This window comes from Lissotriton helveticus, chromosome 4_1 (genome assembly GCF_964261635.1).
Source record: "Lissotriton helveticus chromosome 4_1, aLisHel1.1, whole genome shotgun sequence".
NCBI classification, from domain to species: domain Eukaryota; kingdom Metazoa; phylum Chordata; class Amphibia; order Caudata; family Salamandridae; genus Lissotriton; species Lissotriton helveticus.
In genome coordinates this window covers 519,170,314-519,192,123 of record NC_136063.1, presented here as the reverse complement: position 1 = coordinate 519,192,123, position 21,810 = coordinate 519,170,314, and positions in this window count along the sequence as shown.

Here is a 21,810-nt window from a genome sequence, read left to right as displayed (position 1 = left end):
CGACGTTTATCTCCTGACATTGTTTTCCTGCAGGAGACTCATTTGATAGGCAATGTCTGTCATGCAATGAACAGGTGGGGCTATCGCCTCGTAGCACATTCGGGGTTTACCTCGGGTTCCAGGGGTGTGGGTATTCTCATTCGGGCTTCCCTCCCCCTGGCTATTGGTGATGTTATACAGGATGACCGGGGGCGGTATGCTGTCCTTGTGGGTCGGTATGAAGGCCGTACCCTCTCCTTATTAACTGTTTATGTGCCCCACGGCTTGCAGACTTCCACCTTTTCAGATTTGGGCCGTGTCTTGTTGGACCTTCCTGATAGTACTCTCTTTCTGGCTGGTGACTTTAATTCGGTAGTCTCTGGCCTTCATGATCGCCACCCCCCTAGGGATACCCCGGCGGCTCAGCAGTGGTTGGGTGGCTTTTTGGATACCTTCGGCCTAGTGGACTGCTGGAGGCTTTTGCATCCTACGCAGCTGCAGTACACCTTTCACTCCGGGGCCCATGGGAGTTTGTCTCGGCTGGATTATTTCCTGATGCCTGCGACACAGTCCCCGGCTGTGCGTGAGATTGTGCACATGCCCAGGGGTATCTCTGACCACTCTCCGCTCTGGCTTCGTTTTGAGGTTGGGGTGGAAGCAGTGGGCAGGGTCGCTCCCATTAATCCGTGGTACCTTACCTCCCCTGAGACCCGCACCCTTTTACTTAAGTCCCTCGACTCGTATTTTCTGGATAACGAGGGGTCGGTTTCATCTGCTGTGTCCCTGTGGGAGGCCTTTAAGACTGTGATTCGTGGGCAGGCCCTCTCCCTTATTGTTGATGCTAAGAGAGCGAGGAATAGAGAAGTGGTTGATCTTGAGGGGGAAATTTCTGTACTGGAGGAGGGCTTGGAATCTGGTGTCACGCCTGAGAAGCTCCATGCCCTGGGTCTGAAACAATTTGCTTATAAGTCCTTGGTCACGGATGCAGCCAAAGTGATGTTTCGGGAGCAACAGGGACGTTTGTATGATGTGGGTGACAAAGCGGGTAAATTGCTGGCGTGGCTGGATAAGAAGGAGAGAGCTAATCGTGTGGTACCCGTGATTCAGTCTGCATGTGGTGTGAGTGTAACGGACCCGATTGGGATAGTTGACCGGTTTGCCGAGTACTTCCGTGTGGTGTATACCCCTGTGTCTGTGAGGGATGTGGTTGACTCTCGCCTTCTGTTGCGGGATATAGCCCTGCCCATTGTTTCTGATTCAGACCGTGTGGCGTTAGACTCCCCCTTTACGGTTGATGAGATAGCTACTGCCATCCGTTCCCTCCGTTCTGGCAAAGCATTGGGCCCGAACGGGTTGCCAATCGAATTGTACAAGTTGCGTCCGGATAGGATTGCTCCGTATCTCCGCGCCATGTTTCTGGAGTCCCGGGAACGGGGTATTCTCCCTTATGATCAGAGACTGGCCACGATAGTTGTCATCCCCAAGGAGGGCAAACCACGTGATCTTTGTTCCTCCTATAGGCCCATATCCCTACTGAATGTTGAACCCAAGGTGTTGGCGAAACTCCTGGCCACCCGTCTCTTGACGGTTATTAGTGACTTGGTCCATCCGGATCAATCTGGATTTATCCCACATCGCAACACGGCTCTGAACCTACGTCGTCTTCATGGCGCGATCGCGAGGGCGGGGCTTCTGACGGAGCCGGCCATTTTGGCATCGTTGGATGCGTCCATGGCCTTCGACACGGTGGAGTGGCCCTATCTTTGGGCGGCTCTTGAGAAATTTGGTTTTGGGCCTGACTTTATTGGTTGGGTCCAGTTGCTGTACGCGGCACCTCTGGCGCAAGTAGTGGTAAATGGTAGGGTTTCGGCTCCTTTCACCCTCGGCAGGGGTACCCGTCAGGGATGCCCCTTGTCTCCATTACTGTTTGCTCTCGCCTTGGAACCGTTGGCTGCCTGGCTCAGGTGGGAACCGTCTCTCAAGGGGATTCGCTGGTCTCCGGACTTTGAGGACCGCGTTTCGCTTTACGCGGACGATATCCTTTTGTACCTCACCTCCCCGCGTAAATCTCTGTCTGTTCTGTTTGATGTTCTTGCTTCTTTTGGAGCCAACTCGGGCCTCGTTATTAACTGGACCAAGTCCTGTGTATATGTTCTCTCGGGGGTTTTGCCCCCCTTGCCGAGTAGACTTCCTATTCAGGTGGTCCGGTCGGGCTTCAAGTACTTAGGGATTTTTATTACGTTGGACCCGACGCTCCGCTTTGAGCGTAATCTCCTACCGCCGTTGCTTAGACTGCGCTTGGATGTGGCCCGTTGGCGCAAGCTTCCTTTATCTCCGCTGGGCAGGGCGGCCCTGTTTAAAATGATGTCCTTGCCGCGATTCCTTTACGCGCTTCACAACTCCTATGACGCTATCCCTAAGACCTATTTCCAAGAGATTGAGAGTCTTCAACGGCAGTTGATATAGGATGGGCGACCCCGTATCGCACTCGCAAAGCTCACCATCCCCTGGTATGACGGGGGCATGGCGCTCCCCGATATCAAGCGATATTATTGGGCTTCCCAGTTGTCTGCCATTAATCATGTGATGTTTTCCCCGGGTCGTAATCCTGCATTCGAGATGGACAGACTCCAGCTTCCGGGTGGGGACTTTACTAGAGCGCTTTATTCCCGATCGGCCGGGCGCCATCTTGTGGGCCCATCCAGGATTGCAGTAACGGTGTGGCGGGCTGCGAGTGTGAGTTTGGGGTGGGAGGATCGATTGACGTTGGCGACACCGCTTTATGCATCCGAACGTTTGGGCGGGCTCTGGTCTACCAAGGGTTTCGACCGCTGGGATGTGATTGGGATCTGTAAGGTGGGTGACGTGTACTCGAACGGTTGTGTGAAGTCGTTCCAGGCCCTCCAGGCGGAATATGGTTTGAGTGGTAGGGAATTTTTTCGCTACCTGCAGGTCCGGCATGCCCTCGCCTCAGTCTTGGTTCCTGATGAGGCCCTGCCTGAATCTTCCCCCCTCGAGGACCGTGTCCTTGATGGGCATCTTCCCGATAGCACTATTTCTCTTATTTACAAGAAATTGATTAATAATCGGGCGGACTTACTGGTCCGACTTCGGGAGGCTTGGGTTTGCGATGGGTTGGAACTGGACGACGAGGATTGGCAATCGGCGCTCTCTTCTCCCAAGGAGGTGGCCATTCCTGCCCGTCTCCGCTTGGTTCAGCTTAAGATTCTTCATCGAGTCTATGTCACTGGTCCGCGTCTGGTTACGATGGGCTTTTCTTCGGATGGGCTATGCAAGCGTGGATGTGGCTTGAGTGCGACCTTTTTGCATATCCTTTGGGAGTGCCCGGTTGTAGCTGCTTATTGGACTGCTGTGCTTGAGGTGATGACTGCTGTTACGGGTGTGGCCCTGCGGCCGGAGCCTCGCAGATGTCTGTTGAATGTGTGGGAGCCCACTGACTACTCGGTGGCCCAGACCAGATGGGCTACCCTTGGTTACATGATTGCGAAGCGGGATGTCGCGCAACTCTGGGGCGCTTCCAGGCCCCCTGAGGTCTCAAAGTGGGAAGACAATATAGACTGGTCCATGTTTCGTGAGAAGACGGTTTATGTGGCCAGGGGCAGGCCCAGGGCGTGGACGAAGGTTTGGGGCCAGTGGAATGACTATCGTGGGGGTATTTGCACCCCTCCCCTTGACAACACAGCTGAGATTGTTCTTTCTCCCTAGACTAGAGTTCCCGGAACCCTTCCGTAAGGTTTTTTATACTTCCGGTTCTCCCCGCTGCTCCCCTCCCCCCCCTCCCCGACTTGATTGGAGCCTCCGGGCTCTGGGTGTGTTCTCCTGATTGTGGAACCGTCCCCTCCGCTCTTTGGGCTGACCTTAAGTATCATTCATTCGCCTTTTAGTGTTTGTGTTTCTTTTTGTAAAAAATAAAAATACAAATTGTTCTGTGATGTCTATAGAGTAATGCTTTGTACTTGAGCTGTACCTATCCACGGGTGTACATTTTCTTACATGCACTGTGCCTTGTTATTAGCGGCCAGCCCGTGAGGTTGTAGGCCCATTCTTGTACTTTTCTATGCTTACTCCAATAAAGGTTTTGGAAAAAAATAAAAAATAAAAAATAAAATAAAATAAAATAACATCACATAAAAAAATGACAAATTAATACAAAATGACCAAAGGCAACGCGTTTCGGTGGCAGTAACTGGTCCATACCACCTTCTTCAGGCTTTCATAAAAAACTTATCCAGGAATCCTAACATCGGAAATATCCACATGTGGATTTGGTAACTGAGGGTCTTCAATCGCTATCTCCTCCTGTATATTCAACTGATTGTTCAGTCGCAGTTCAAAAGTTCAATATGAACACCTCACACAATAAAAATTCGGATTAAAAGCACACCTTGGTCACAACAGGATCCTGGTAAAGTGCCCTTTCAAGATCAGTGTTCAAGTTTCAAACAAGACATGGGCCAAAATGCTTCCATGAATGTACTCTTTCTCCTGCTTTAATTGGAGCAGACAAATATTTCTGTTGTTTTAGATGCGACCAGCGTTTCTTTCCTCCACGCATTACATTTTTTTTCCTTATCCTGAGAATCCATATCGGGATATTAAAATCTCCAAAATATTGGGCAGCAACTTCCACCTCTATCGCAACTGCCCTTCTTACATCCACACCTACATACACAGCACCACTCTTCATCACTATGTACACATCACCTCTCACATACATAAGACGCACACAATGTACTGTTCTCATCACCTCCTCAGCAGACATCAAACGTAACATGTCAAATGGACCACTCTCATCACTAGTTGCACCCTCAGTAATGTCTTGACTGCACTCCTATCATAACCTGCAGCATCACAGCCCACTTTGACATGTACACTTTACACATCACCACATCTCACAACAAGACACTTACATTGCTCAATGAATATATTCTTAGTCATTTACATATCACCACACACCCACCCTACTCTGCTTAAGTTCTACAGATTGTCATTTCTAAAACAGATGCATGCACAGATGCAAACACAACATACGCCAACTATACAACACCTCAAATTTCCCTGATCAGCCCCCTAAATTACACAGCTGGTGTATACCTTGTACACACACTTATCCACTTTGTTAAATATGACAACTTTAACCATGTATCACTGTGGCGCTGTCACATCCACATATGACTTCCATGCTCCATACCCGCATTGACCTATGCACATTAACAACTACCCTCAAACATTGAAACTGCCCTGTTACATTCATCTTTCACAATAGTGCCACAGACTACAGCTTTCATCTCCTGCCACAATCTGCCTATGAACTTAACTCATACCTTACACTCTCTGTCAACCTACAAATGTGTCCAGCCCACATTATATAGGAGTCTCCACTCCATTTAACCACTTTGCCCGCAGCGGACATTCCACCGCCGTGTGGGCAGATTTGACACGTGCCCAGATTGGACTGCCCCGGCCGGCCGACGCACACACCCATCATGACGTCTGACAGCCGGGGGCCGTTCGACGCATGGAAAGGGTTAAAAGTTGTAAACACTACTCTCTCTCAACTCTACCCTTGTTTTAGTTAGCTTAGCACATGCAACATTAGCCTTGCAAAACACACCTGCAGCTAGGCCTCCCATTAAAAACTCATTCTCCCTTGTATGGCAACTAAGAGCATGGATGTGATACTGGCTCCTTTAGCATCTGCACACCAGATGGACCACAATACTTATGTGCACTCACTGTCTTCTCAGCTTACCACATGTAGGGGGGTCCATGTTTAAATATCGAATTCAAAAATATAGATGAAAAAATATCGATGTAAAAATATCAATATCAAAAATATCGAATCCCTATATTTAAACAGATATGTACAATAATATTGACTCAAAAATATCGATGTAAAAAATATAGATGTAAAAAATATCGACTTAAAAAAAATAACATGACTTAAATTAAATTAATACAATAATATTAATATTAATAATAAATTAAATGTAATGTATATTTTAACTAATAACAAATAAACTTCATTTAATAAATATAAACACTCAAAAAATGTACATATACATATATTTACTTAAATACATTTTATTAACTATTATGTTTATTTAATTTATACACCTTTTTTAATTATATAAAAATAAAATAAACACATATATAAATAATTTAAAATAAAATAGCATACTATATATTTAATTAAAACATGACACTATTTAAAAAAATAATACATACATTTAATATGAATATAAAAACATTAGTTAAAACGTTGGATAGCTAAGGGGTAAAAATTACTATTCCCACTCCAGTGAGTGCAACAGTAAGTACGTAGGGGTGAAAATTACTATTCCAACTCCAATGAATGCAACAGTAGGGAAAGTGCTGGATAGCGGAGGGGTAAAATGTACTATTCCCACTCCAGTGAGTGCAACAGTAGGGAAAGTGCTTGATAGCGTAGGGGTAAAAATGACTATTCCCACTCCAATGAGTGCAAAAGTAGGGAAGGCGCAGGATAGCGGAGGGGTAAAATGTACTATTCCAACTCCAGTGAGTGCAAATGTAGGGAAAGCGCTGGATAGTGTAGGGTTAAAAATTACTATTCCCACTCCAATGAGTGCAACAGTAGATAAAGCGCTGGATAGAGGAGGGGTAAATATTACTAATCCCACTCCAGTGAGTGCAACAGTAGGGAAAGCGCTGGATAGAAGAGGGGTAAAAATTACTATTCCCACTCCAATGAGTGCAACAGTAGAGAAAGCGTTGGATAGAGTAGGGGTACAAAATACTACTCCCACTCCAGTGAGTGAAACAGTAGGGAAAGCGCTGGATCACAAAACAATAACACACAAAATCATCAACATTTTTATTAAATTTAGTTTTCAATATTAACATAATTAATGTATACATTTAAATATATTATTATTAACAAAGATAATAAAACATAATTAATTACACATTATTTAACACTATAATATCCACAACACACACCTAAAATTAATTACACAATTACATTTAATAATGACTAATTATTTAATAAAAATTAATGTATTATTATGTATTATTTAATCAGTAAAAAAATAATTACTTACCACCTTTCACAACATTTACACATATAAACAACACAAAACACACCACAAATTAATAAGACAATTGCAATTAATAATTACTAATTAATTAATGGTAATTAATTTAAAAATATTTATTATTTAATCAATTAAAATGTATTTACTTGCCACCCTTCACACCATTTACACATATAAACACCACAACACACACCTAAAATTAATTAAACAATTAACATAATTAATTAATAATTGACTAATTAAAATTAATTAACAACTAATTATTAAACTATTATCAATTAATCAATTAACACATTAATTATTCAATGCATTTTATATAATTAAATTACTTCCCACCCTATTCTCCTATAAACCCACAACCCGCTACGGAACTAAAAATGCAATATTCTAATTAAAAAAAACAAAATTAACTACTATAAATTATTATTTAAATACATATAATTAAATTACTTCCCACCTTATTCCCCTATAAACCTGGGAGGGGCATCCAGGGGGCATGCCAGGCACCAAAGGGATAAAACTAGGGAGGACTGTGTTGGGTTTTGGTTGGGATGGAATCAGGAGGGGTGTGTGGGTCCACTGTAGTGGTTGGGTCAAATTGAGGGGGTGGTAGGTCCACTGCAGTGGTTTGTTCAGATTGAGGGGTGTGTGGGCCCACGACAGTGGGTTGTTCAGATTAAGGGGGCGGTGGGTCCACTGCAGTGGTAGGCTCAAGCTGAGAGGGGGTACAGCTGTAGTGTGAGGGCTTGATGGAGTGGAGATGGACTTGGTTTTACCATTTTGGGGATGGTATAATCCTTAATGGTATGTACAGGAATAGGGAGTGCTCAGACCGTTTGGGAGGGGTTTTTGGTATGGGATGTACTGGACTCAGCTGGGGAAGTGTGGATTGGTGGATGGGTTTTGGGCTTTTCTTTTTCGAGCGGGGGCAACAGGTTTAGATCACAGGGCTGGGCAGGTGGGATGCCTCTTCTTTTTGGGCAAGGGTTTAGAAGGGTCAGTAGGGAAGAGGCCAAGGTCACAGAGGAAGAGTTGCAAGGCAGAGGAGGGAAAAGGAGAGGCACGGGTATCTATGGATCCATGTATGTTGTGTGGTGGTATGTCCCTGGTGGTGAGTGTGCTGGCTGTCTCCTGAGTGTGCGTACGTGTGGGTTTGTCATTGTGCCTGTGTGTTTGTGTTCTGCGAGGGGCTTTTGAGTTCTGTGCATGTGTATGTTTGCATGTGCTTGGGTCAGGGAGGGTAGTTGAGACTGTGGATGGGGAAAAGGTGTGAGGGGGATGGTCTGCTGGAGCTGGGACACGGCTGCCGTCCGTGTGGAGACCAGAGCCTGATTGGATCTCTGTAGGACAGACATGCCCAAGTGAATGCCCTTCAGGAATGATACCATTTGGGTCAAATATTTGGTATGTACCTGGAGGACATTCAGCTCTGCTGTCTGCCCCACAGAGATCTGCCTCAGGATGTCAATGGCTCCACACTGAGGGCAGCAGGAGAGACAGGGACAGGGGGTGAGGTGCCCGGTGCGAAGTAGACGGGTACCCTGCCAGGCGAGCGGCCATGGACAGTGAGCCTGAGAGCAGTTGGGAGGGTGGAGGTAGTGGGGGGGTAGCGGACTCTGATATAGAGGAATCATTTCCTGTCTCCTCCATTACCACATGGGAGTCATCACTGGAGCTGGACTGGTCTTCAGATGCTGCAGATGTTGTTCCAGCTCTGCCCTCAGTGTGGCTCCCCTCACCCTCTGCGCCACTAGATCCCGCCATGTCCGACTCCGCACTTAACCCAGACTGGCAAACTGCTCCTGCTACTTCCATGGCACTGCCTCCTCCGATAGATGGTGCTGATGCTGTGAACAAAAATGAAAAGAATCACATAAGTCCTTGACACATAGTAATATAAGTCCTTGACACATAGTAATATCACAAAATTCTCACAGTTCAAACAGCTACATTAGTTTTACTAGTGCTATCGTCTTTTGATGCATTTACATACATGGCACTTGTTAGACTGCAAGTTAATCATTGCTCCCTCACTCACGATGCTATCTGCAACCTTGGGTGTATCAACATCAAATGCTACAACCACAATGTCAACAACTTCACTACATAGCAGGTGATGTAGGGTCTTTTGCTCCTGACAGTCTTGTGTCATGACAAACCTGTCTCATCTCCTGTAAGCGAGTTCAGAGCTCACGATGGGAATATGATTCACACATTTGAATTGAGACATGGTATCCACTCTGCAATCCCTAGTTATCAAATTGGGAACCATTGGATCTAATGTCACAGGTCAAATGACTTCCTTGTCAAACTTTAAGCTGGCTCAGTCATTGCATGAGTCATGTCACACAGATAACACTGATTGTGCTCACATGTCCTGTAACTCAGGTTCTTTCCTGTTGGGTCACACATCTGACTCTTATTTTGGATTCACCAAGGTAGTAGGCATAACTAGGGTGAGAGGTACACGGCTCACTGTCTTGTGTCATCTATGCACAGTGTCTTGAAGATGAATCAGAATGTTGTGCATATTGTAAACAGATTGCCATTTTCAGATGTGAACAATGGTCAACACATTTCCAAGTCCAATGACTGCATCTTCACAATGCTTCTGGTGGAACACCATGCCACTAACCTGTCTGGGAGCATTGTCTGTACAGACTATCAGTACTGAACCGCCATTCTTCATGAGTCCAGTCAACACTGTGTACCAATCCTGTCTAGACTGCAGAAGTTCCCATTTGTATAGCCCAAGTCTGAATGACCTTCACTTCCATTAGACATATCGCCCACTTCCTACAGCTTACATTGCTCTTATTTACTATCTCATTTTGTTGACTTACTTAAAAATGATGCATATTTTACAACTCTCAGGCTGACAGTGAGGCATCATTCACACGGCTCACAAAGCCCCAAGTATGTATAGCAACAGCTGTGACACACATGGCAACTGTTGCGAATGTGTATGTAACATCACACCTCACATTTTCAGCCATGTTTCAACCAGTGACCACCTGTGTCTGTCAATGAATTGCATGTGTTGACACATGAACTCACTCTTTTGAATGGAGAGAATGGAATCCTCCGCACACTCATGTGACAGGCCAGTGTGACATATCAGCAGAGTTAGCATATCTGTAATGGGGCCAATGAGCAAGCAAAACTCACCAAGGCCTCAACATTGATGTCACTTGCTGCAGGAATGTATAGCATAGCCTTTTCATATTTGTGTGCTCCAATAACATCATGCTTCTCATATGTGTTGAAACCACACTGAGAACAGGTCATACATTAGACAATGTGCTGGCACATGTTGTGCAATTGCATTACTCCAGAAGGTTAACTCCATGCACATGTTGTTGTAATTTGTGCTGATCATATGAGGATGGCACTACTGTCAATTCCCTGAACATAACTGGCTCACATGTCCTTGATGAAAGGGGCATAACCGGGCATCAAATTATCCTTGTGCATTTCCATCTACAAAACTGATCAGTGGGTTTGGCTAACTTACGTCCTATAAATAGGGCAGCAGGTTAAGATACTGTAACATGCATGTTTAACAAAGGTGTGCAGCAAGGCACATAATCAACCCCTCCTTGCTGCTGTGTGGCTTTCAACTGCCCATTCAGGTCAGGGAAGGTTCCCATCTAGGATGTTGAGCATTTGCGGGGGGTCAGGGTTTGGATCCCACCCCTCTTGACTGGAAGTGACAGGCCCAGCTAGACTTCAGTGATTATCTTGCTCCAGCCACAAAGGTCCTGCCACCTCTTGCGGTAATGACGGACACGCTGAGTTTCCAGCCTCATGGAGCGCATCATCCGGGTGATGGTCCTCCACATCATGGCCTTCTCATGGGTGTTGACCTCTAAGGATGACATGGTAACAGACCCTTAGTTCACATGCAACATGTTTCTAAGTCAGACATCTGTACACATTGGTCATGGTCAGTTTGGCAACAATATCTAAGGGCTAGGCATATGGCATTCTGTGCAGTTGTCGTGTGTCCAATGATGACTCCATCCCATGATAACAGTGATAAGATGTGTACCTCAGTACACACACTTCTACAGCAGTGTACCTACCCAGAACAGTAATCTACACACATTTACAATTACATAAAACAGTTTACATGTTTTCCAATGAGATTCCTAATGGTAGTATAGCATGGTGATTGCACATATCCACTGAAAATGAAGTGTGTTCATCACTCACCTGCTCCTCTGGTTTGCCATACAGATGGCTGTACAGTGGCAGGAGGGTGTCCAACAGGGCCTGGTCACCTCCTCGCTGAAAGCTAGGGCCCCGTCCACTGTACGTGCCATAGTAGCTCCAGAGGATGTGGACATAGCAGCGGAGAGATGGGGAGGTGCAGCAATGATGCAGGTAGTGCAGGCAAGTGAAGTCTCAAGGGAACAGACAGACTCATATCTAGACAGCAGAGGCGGTCTTAATTCCACGGGGCCAAAGCGATAGGTTTGCGTCTGTAGCATTATCCAACACATTGGTGATGGGAGGTTACTGAGTCAGTCTCCACACAATGAGCACACGACCTGAAACGTGCATCTGTCACCATAACAATCAACAGCCAATGGCTGTGACCGAATCGATTCGGATGCATCTACTGCATCCTTTGAATACTCACCTGTGTCTTCCACCCTAACAACTTGCAGCCAATGGCTGTGACCGAATCAGTTTGGGTGCGGCTATTGCGTCCTTTGAATCCATACCTGCGTTGGTCACCATTACAACTTGCAGCCTATGGCTCAGTCAAAATCGGTCAGGATGCGGCTAGCGCGCCCTTTGAATACTCACCCGCGTCGGTCACCATTACAACTTGCAGCCTATGAGTCAGTCAGAATCAGTTAGGATGCGGCTATCATGTCATTTAAATATTCACTGGATCAGTCGCCATTACAACTTGCAGTCAATGGCTCAGTCAGAATCGGTTAGGATGCGGTTAGCACATCCTTTGAATACTCATCTTCGTCGGTCACCATTACAACTTTCAGCCTATGGCTCAGTCAGAATCAGTTAGGATGCGGCTAGCACATACTTTCAATAATCAGTCGGCAGGGCAGACAGTCCTGTAATTGATATATTTGTCCCTTACATGTGTGCAGACAGTTTATTGTGATGAAATTGAGCCTAATACCAACATTAAGACAAAAATACTCCTTTTACCTTCCTAGGCTTGGTCACGGTGTCAATGAGTTTTATGGGATATAAGTGTGTTTTCTTTACATATTCACTGCTTTTGGGGACTGTGTGACCAGTGTGCAATCTGCGAGATTTCTGACTGTAAATGTTGGGTGTTGAAGTCATGGATAAAGCATTTACCTTTGAATGAATAGACCGTAACATTGAGGAGCCATATCAGCTTGTGTTTGTAATGTGATTACTAGTGTATCTTTGTGTCCCAAACTTAAGTGGATGATGGCGTAATATATGCAACACCTACATTGTTCATATTCTGTGTATGTGATTGTATGCGTTTGGCAGACATGATAACATGACAGTGTCCACTGGTGACAGTGCTGTGCATGATTCTCATTCTGAGATGCTGTGTTTATCATGTGTCCCACATATCTGGCATTACGTGATCCTATTGTGGGTACCTTTCAACCATGTAATTGTTGTCACAAACCTATATCTTGGCTTATTTTGCTGGGTCGGGTTAGGATATTTGCCATTACTCCAACTCCAATCAGGCTCCCTCCTTAACACACTCGTTCCACCCTGAGAAAACTGACCACATGGCAGTATGGTTTCCTGACAGTGTTGGAAATGTATTATTAGGATGTGTGATACTTGTGACTGGTATCTGAAGTGGCCACAAATCACATAAGTGCCTTGTTGTCCACCCACTAGTCCCCAGTGTCAGCCATCTTGCTAGTACTCTTCCACTCACTGTCAGATAAGCAGACTTCCAGGTGAGCTGATTGTGCTGGATGGGAAGAGTGTGTGTAGAACAGGGCCGGCTGGGAGATGTAGTCAGGGCTAACACTCCTCCTCCCACCCAGCCCAAACAGCCCACCAGGACCCATGCCTACCTGACAGTGAGTGAAAATATACTACCTTTAGGACTTCCCCTTGCTTCGATATTGATTTCTCCAAGAACTCATTTATTATGAATGAACATCTGTTTCTTAGGGGTTCATTCATGACATTCTTATGCTCGACTTTTACGTCAATACTGGCATCCTAAACACATTCAAGGAATACATATACCTTCACTTACCATGGCAAACCACGGTTCGGTCCACGGTTCAACTGTCTACTTGCATAACACGGCTCGCCACGACAAGTTCGGAAGGAAGTCAAGTCCCCAACTGACGAACTGACTAGACTCTGCCATCCTCCTCACCGAGAACCTAGCTCCATTGTTTCTGTCTCCCCTTGCGGGGTGTTAGAGATTGAGACCCGGGAAAGAGATTCAAACCTCTCTCATTCTAAGGTATGGAGCAGACTAGAACCTAGAGGGACTCTTGGCAACTATAGCTAAACTAGACTATAGCTAAACAGCACCTACTTCTTCTCTTGTACTAAACTTAGGTTAGGTACACTGGGATACGATTATTTTAGAAGCACCAGATGAGTTTTTTAGCCTGTGTTATTTATGTATGTATTTTTATGAATATATTTCATAGCTACAGACCATGCTATTACAGTATTATTTAATCCTACTGCTCACGCTGTACGTATTATACTTCGCATTCTGTCTTACGATTGTAGCAGTTCATATCTCTTGCATGACAATTAATACTGTTCAATAAACCCTTTTTATTGAAACGCCTGTCTATCTATTTCTGTGCAACTCTGGAGAAACAAAGCATGCATGACTGACTGAGTGAAACGGTTATCTATTGTTTCCAGAATTCTGAGATTGTTCCGCTCTAAGGGAAACAAAGTTGTAATGTTAATGCGGTTGTCAGAAACTAATCCCTTCTTGTTCATTTGAGAAGTTTCTAGTGACCTCTGAGTTAGCTGACACACACAAGTAATTACGTTTAATGTACTCGATAGAGACATACAGACCTCAGTCCTATGTCAAAACTATAGTATATATTATTCAGATGTGCAGAGCCTATCAGGGATATAGGAACTACACTACAGTGCTGGATGGGAAGAGTGTGTGTAGAACAGGGCCGACCGGGAGATGTAGTCAGGGCAGACACTCTTCCTTCCACCCAGCCCAAACAGCCCACCAGGAACCATGCTTACCTGACAGCGAATGACAATTTACTCTCAGTATGTCTAACACTGGTGCCTTTTGTCAGAGTTGACCACACATCCCATCAGGGCCTCTGCTGAAGACACCAGTCCCCAGTGTCAGACATCTTGCCAGTACATTTCAAGTCACCATCAGGGACAACATAGTCCCAGTTGTGTTGTTTGAGCTGGGAAGATGTGTGTGGGACAGAGGCTGCTGAGAGATGTAGTCAGTGCAAACACTCCTCCTCCCAGGCACCCCAACCAGATCACCAGGGAGAGTGATGTCCTGAAAATGAGGTAAGTGTACATTCAAGATGTCTGACAGTGGTGCCTGTTTGAGTTGACTGCAACTCCCAGCAAGACATTCTGCAGCAGACACCATGCAGATGTCAGCCATCTTGCAAGTCCACTTCCTTTCACTGTGAGGTAGGAATAGGCCCAGGGGAGTTACCAGGTCTAGATGGTAGGCGAAGTATTTGCAATGGCTACAACTCCCATCAGGCCCTGTCCTACGTACAGCTTCCCAACCAACTCAAACAGGCCAGCATGAACTATGCTTCCCCACAGTGGTGCCAAATGTACCAGCAGGATGGCTGACAGTGGTGCCTGTTGTTTGATTTGACTGCAACACACATCAGGGCCTTCTGCTCCAGACACCAGCCCCAAGTGTCAGCCATTTTGGCAACATTTTGCCACTCACTGTCAGGAAAGCAGAGCCCCAAATAGGCTATTTGGGATGGGTACGGAGGTATGTGTCTGCCAGAGCCTGATGGGAGTTTTAGTGATAGCATACACGCCTCCTCCCAACCAGCACAAACAGCTCATCTGGGCCAATGGCTACATGACAGTGAATGGGAGGGTACTAAGAAGATGGCTGACACAGTTGCATGGATTTGGTGAACATGGCCTTGATGGGATTTGGCTTCAAGATCGACACCCTGCACTAGTTTCAGCCACCTTTCCAGTACACTTCCTCTCACTGTGAGGTAAGCATAGGCACAGAGAAGTTGGCAGGGTGGGAGAATGAGTATTTGCAATGGCTACAACTCCCATTAGGCCTTGTCCCCCACACACCTTACCACCTAGCACCAAAAGCCTACCTGTAACACTGCTTCCCTAACAGTGAGTGGGAATGTACTTGCAAGAATGACACTGATGAATGGTGCCTATTTGGCCACAACTCCCAGCAGGGCGTAGTTGTCCAGACACCAGTCCACAGTGTCAGCCACTTTGTAAGTGCATTTCCGCTCTCTATCAAGTAAGCATGGTTCCTGGTCGTCTGTTGGTGCTTGGTGGGAGGATGCGTGTTTGCACTGACTTCAACTCCTGTTACATTCCATATGAGTATCATAATATAGGCCCCGGTAATCTCATTACCCTTCACCTATATTCTCTCCCTACATTACACTTGTCACGGCTTACAGCCACTGACTTTTTCCCTAGTTCGAAATCTCATACATTATGCATAAGGATTCTTGGATGCAAGACTGCAAGAATGAGCTGGGGGTTTTGCTTTGGGAATTGTTGGGGGAACGGTTGCTGAACTGCTATTTTAAAAGTTTTAATGATGGCACCCACAATTGCTGCTAAAACTGCACTTTAAAAAAAAGTTTTACTAAAAGCCTACCTTGCACTCAAACTGCTTTTTACTCTTTGTGTGTTCCTTTGGTCACTTCCTTCCTCTGCCCCCGTGGCATTTAATGAACGCCCCAGCACGTATGCGCCGCTGGCGCCGTAGGCGCACCTAAGGCAACCCTGTCTGCGCCTGGCCGCGTCTGGACGTCACCAGCCAGGGACTCTGCCTCATTTGAGGCACAAAGACTAGCCTACTCCCGTAAAGCAATACTTGCCTTAGAAGGAGTGGGTGCCGGTGAGACTCACAGCTGGGCCCCAGATGATTGCCCTACCCTCTGTGAACAATGTACCTTCGGGATTAACCCTCCTGGGCACCCTATACTCTCAGGTTCTAGGGCACAGGCATTTATCATTCTGAGTTTCACCTGCCCATCCCTGACTAAACACCACACTGAGGTGTTCGACCTCCTTCAGGATTGGTCACCTGAGGCCCTTTTTCTAACGCAAACCTGGCTTTCTGAGGCCTCTGTGGCTATACCGACACTAGCCCTCCCCACAGGATATGCAATATGCAGTCTAAATAGAACAGGGAGGAGAGGGGGTGGTATTGCGATCATCTATATATCAGTTCACTCGTGCTGCCTTATCCCCCAAAGACATACCGGACTGTGAGAGTGCACTCTTTAAAAGTACAAATTTCACTTTCTCTGGCCTACTCATTTATCGTCCACCTGGTCCATCTAAAACTTTTAGAGAAGCCCTGGCAAACACTATCACAGTACTAGCACTCCAGACCGCCAATTTTAATGGTAAACAAACATAATAACGACTCCAAAATATCGACTGGACATAATATCGAGTCCAAAATATAGACTGGACAAAATATCGACTGGACAGAATATAGACATCAAAAATATTGTTTTTAAGGTAAGTAATGTAATATCGAATGTTAAAAATATAGATAGTTAAAATTTCGAAGTATATAATATAGGTAATTAAAAATATCTAATTTTTAATAGTATCTACTTTTTTATAATGTTTTTTATGTTATTATATGTGTGAAAATTGTGTATTTATGTTATAATTAATTTAAAAAAATGAAATTTGTTTATTTATTTATTGCGTAATTAAATTCTGTAGCGGGTTGTGGGTTTATAGGGGAATAGGGTGGGAAGTAATTTAATTATAATTAATTAAATATGTAAATGTATTTATTGGTATTATTTTTTAATTAATTATTAATTAATTTATATTGGTAAATATTTAAATTTTAATTGGCAATTAATTTTAATTAATTGAATAATTGCTAATTATGTTAATTTTACTAATTTATTTTCACTAGCGGGTTGTGGGTTTATAGGGGAATTGGGTGGGAAGTAATTTAATTAAAATTAATTAAATATGTTAAAAAATGTATTGGTATTTCTTTTAGAATTAATTGTTAATTAAAAATATATGGGTAATTAATTACATTTTAATTGGCAATTATTTTTATTTAATTGATTAATTGCTAATTATGTTAATTTTACTTATTTATTTTCAGTAGCGGGTTCAGGGTTTATAGGGGAATAGGGTGGGAAGTAATTTATTTATAATTAAATAAATAATTCAATTTATTTAATTTTATTTAATTAGAAAAAATAGATAAATACGTTTTAATTGTTTTTTGTTTTTTGTTTACATTTTTTTTATTGAAGTATTTTGCACTTATGTACAGGGCACGGCAATATTCATAACAAGAGAAAAAGAACAAAATAATAATGCATAACATTACACTGAGAAAAACAACATATTTAGCATCAGCAGGCATAAATAAATGAATAAAGGAGGCAAATTCTAGATATATTTCCGAGTTGTATAACATAAGTGTAATCAGTCAAAATTACCTTTTCCTAGAGTTTTCCCGCAGTAAAATAATTCCCTGCCATTATAACCAGCATACAAGCTTATATCTTTTATCTACGCCTTATTTTAACCCTATTATAAGCAAAAGTCAATATTATGCTGTTAAATTATCTTTCCAGCGCGTTATTGGATCCCATATTATGTTACCCAACTTCCTCCCCTTTTTTCCCTTCCTTGCATATATTTCTTTCTCCATGTTATATGTTAATAATAGCTTAGCCAGCCATTTATGGAAAGTAGGCGGTATAGGGTCAATCCATGCAGAAGCTATGCATATTCTCAAAACAGATATTGCAACAAAAAGAAATTCCCTCCCACAATATGTTCTTGCATCCTCAAGATTGACTCCTAATAATATAGTTCCGGGAGTTAACACAATATCAATTCCTAGAACATTGTTTATAAAACATTCGATTTCTTTTTTTAGTAAATCTAGATGAGGACACGTAGCGAATACATGTTGTAAGTTGGCATCCAGGCTTCCACACCTATAGCACTTAATACCCACTGTATTTCCCCATTGTGCTATTCTGGCAGGTGTGTAATATAGATGATATAACGTTTTATAATGTTGCGCCTGCAATGGTGCTGAACATAGCAAAGAGTAACCCTTTTCTAGAGAGATACCAAAACTTTCACAACTGATATTAAGCTTGTCCTTCCACTTTTCACTCCAATTTTGACAGTCATCCCGTTTTAGTTTTATCAATTCCGCATAAAGCCTTTTAATTGTACAGTCTTCCCCGCCTTGGATTATCTCCATAATTTGATTGCGCCTGAATCCCAAAGCTCCTCCTGTTTTGTTCAACAAAAAACTCCTAACTTGTAAATATTTGAAAAATTGCCTTGTTTCTAAATTAAATCTAGTTTGTAAATCTGAAAATTGAAGAATCGCGTGGTCCCCCATTACATCCCCTACAGTTTTAATTCCCTTATTTTCCCACTCCGCAAATATTGATCCCGAAAAAATCTCTTGTGGAAGATTTTGATTATATGTGAGTCTAGTATACACATTATATTTCCCCAAACCTATTTTTTTAGAAAAACTTTTCCAAATGTCAAATGCTGCTATGAGCGTCTTAAATTTTGTCCTCTTATAATAGCTAGCCTCTGTGAATTTCAACAAGACATCCTTCACATCCATTCCCATAGTTAATCCATAAATTGCTAGTGAACCAAATTTGCTCCATTCTTCTGATTCTTCCCCGCCCAACATACCAATCATGTTTTGTAAGGCCGCCGCCCAGTAATAAGATTTTAAGTCTGGAACTTCCCAGCCTCCCCTTTCTCGCGGCAGTGTCATGTATCTAAGGGCCCTTCTTGTTTTCCCCTTTGCCCAGATGAATCTATTTAATATACACTCTAGTTTCTTAAATATTTTAACCTCAAATAATAAAGGGATCGCTCTAAATAAATATAAAAATTTTGGGAGTATCAACATTTTTACTATATTTGTCCGCCCCACTAACGACATATGCAAATTGTCCCATCTATCCAAATCTTTTTCGACTTTCTTAATCAAAGGTCTAATATTCCTTTCTACTAGAGTATCCAAGTCTGACCTTATAATAACCCCTAAGTACATACCTTCCTGCACCACCCGATTGTCTGCACATTGAGTAAATGAATTTATTATTATCTGCGTTTTGGATATATTTAATTTGTACCCCGATATATTTCCAAATTTCATCGCCTCAAGTTCAAGATGATCTATAGATTCAGAGGGTTCTGGAGAAATTACAGCGATATCGTCTGCGTAAGCTAAAATTTTACATTGCCCGATTAGTGTTGTTAAAGGTGCAATCCTCTCGGATACCTCTATCCTCCGTATTAATGGATCCATATATATGGCGAACAATAACGGTGAGCAAGGACACCCTTGTCTAGTACCTCTTTTTATTTGGAATTGACCCGTATTTCCACCGTTCACTCGTAAAGTTGCCACCGGTTTTAAATAAAGAGTTTTTAAGGCTTTTATAAAACCGTGCTTAATACCTGTTCTTTCTAAAACATACCAAAGATAGCCCCAGGAGACCCGATCGAATGCTTTTTCTGCGTCGAGTAACATCACTGCCATCGGGTCTCCTGTGACTGAAGTGACATCGAGTAGCGTTATCACTTTTCTTATATGATGAGTAGTTCCTCTCCCTGGTATAAAGCCGTGTTGGCAGCTACTGACTATTTTATCAATAATACTTGCGAGCCTTAATTGTTAATTAAATAAATTTTAATTTGTAATTTATTTGGATTACTAGGTAAGAAATAATAATAATTAATTATAATTTATAATTTTAATTGATTAATTGTTATATTAAAATAAATTGGTAATTACTTTAAAATAAATTGTTATAGATATTAATTTATATGTTTTAAAATAATATATGAAGTATTTAATTTCCCTACTGTTGCACACTCTGGAGTGAGAATAGTAATTTTTACCCATACGCTATCCAACACTTTCCCTCTTTGGAGTGGGAATAGTAATTTTTACCCCTACGCTATCCAACGCTTTCCCTACTGTTGCACCCACTGGAGTGGGAATAGTAATTTTTACCGCTACGCTATCCAACGCTTTCCCTACTGTTGCACTCACTGGAGTGGGAATAGTAATTTTAACCCCTACGCTATCCAATGCTTTCCCTACTGTTGCACCCACTGGAGTGGGAATAGTCATTTCTACCTCTACGCTATCCAACGCTTTCCCTAGTGTTGCACCCACTGGAGTGGGAATAGTAATTTTTACCCCTATGCTATCCAACGCTTTTCCTACTGTTGCACCCACTGGAGTGGGAATAGTAATTTTTACCTCTACGCTATCCAACCCTTTCCCTACTGTTGCACCCACTGGAGTGGGAATAGTAATTTTTACCTCTACGCTATCCAACGCTTTCCCTACTGTTGCACCCACTGGAGTGGGAATAGTAATTTTAACTCTACGCTATCCAACGCTTTCCCTACTGTTGCACCCACTGGAGTGGGAATAGTCATTTTTACCCCTACGCTATCCAACGCTTTCCATACTGTTGCACTTACTGGAGTGGGAATAGTAATTATTACCCCTACGCTATCCAACGCTTTCCCTACTGTTGCACTCTTTAGAGTGGGAATAGTAATATTTACCTCTACACTATCCAACGCTTTCCCTAGTGTTGCACTCACTGGAGTGGGAATAGTAATTTTTACCCCTACGCTATCCAACGCTTTCCCTACTGTTGCACTCTCTGGAGTGGGAATAGTAATTTTTACACTTACGCTATCCTACGGTAATAATATTGATTATTATTTAATTATATTATGTTACTATATATATATGTTTTAACAAATATGGTTGTAATTTTTTTTATAACTTTTATTAATTATTTAAATATTATAAGGTAATTTAATTGTTTTTAAGTATGTTTTAGTAATTAATTTTTTACATTAATTTAATTTAACACTGTTTTTAATAAAGTCGATATTTTAATTAACTATATTTTTGTAAACGATATTTTGTAGTCGATATTTTTGTACTTACCTGTTTGTAGATACAAACACGATATTCTGTCTGTCGATATTTTGTCAACGATATTTTTTCAACTCGATATTATGTCCCTCGATATTTTTTCAGTGATCCAATTTTATTATCATTGGTGACCTGCATCTCCATCTGGAGATGCTGGAATCCCAGACATTCTTAGTTTCCTTGGGGACTTGGCAGCCTGCCAACTGACTAAATTGATCCCCGGCTCTACACATATCCCTGGGCATCTCCTTGACCCGATCTTTTAAAATCTTGAGTCATTGGAAGTCTAAGCACCTCTCCCTATGATCTGGACAGATCACTTTCTCATCCTAATGCGGCTAACGCTAGCTGGCCCTAGGTCTCAGTCAAACCAGCACCCTTCATTTAAACGGCCTCGGCATAAACTTGACCAGGAGGCTTTCCTCACGGCCTTGAGCACACTGCCACTAGATAAAGCCGTTAATATGAGAGAGGCTGATGCGCTCTTTCACAGTTGGGTAACCCAAGCACTGGATACTTACATCCCTTTCAAACTCA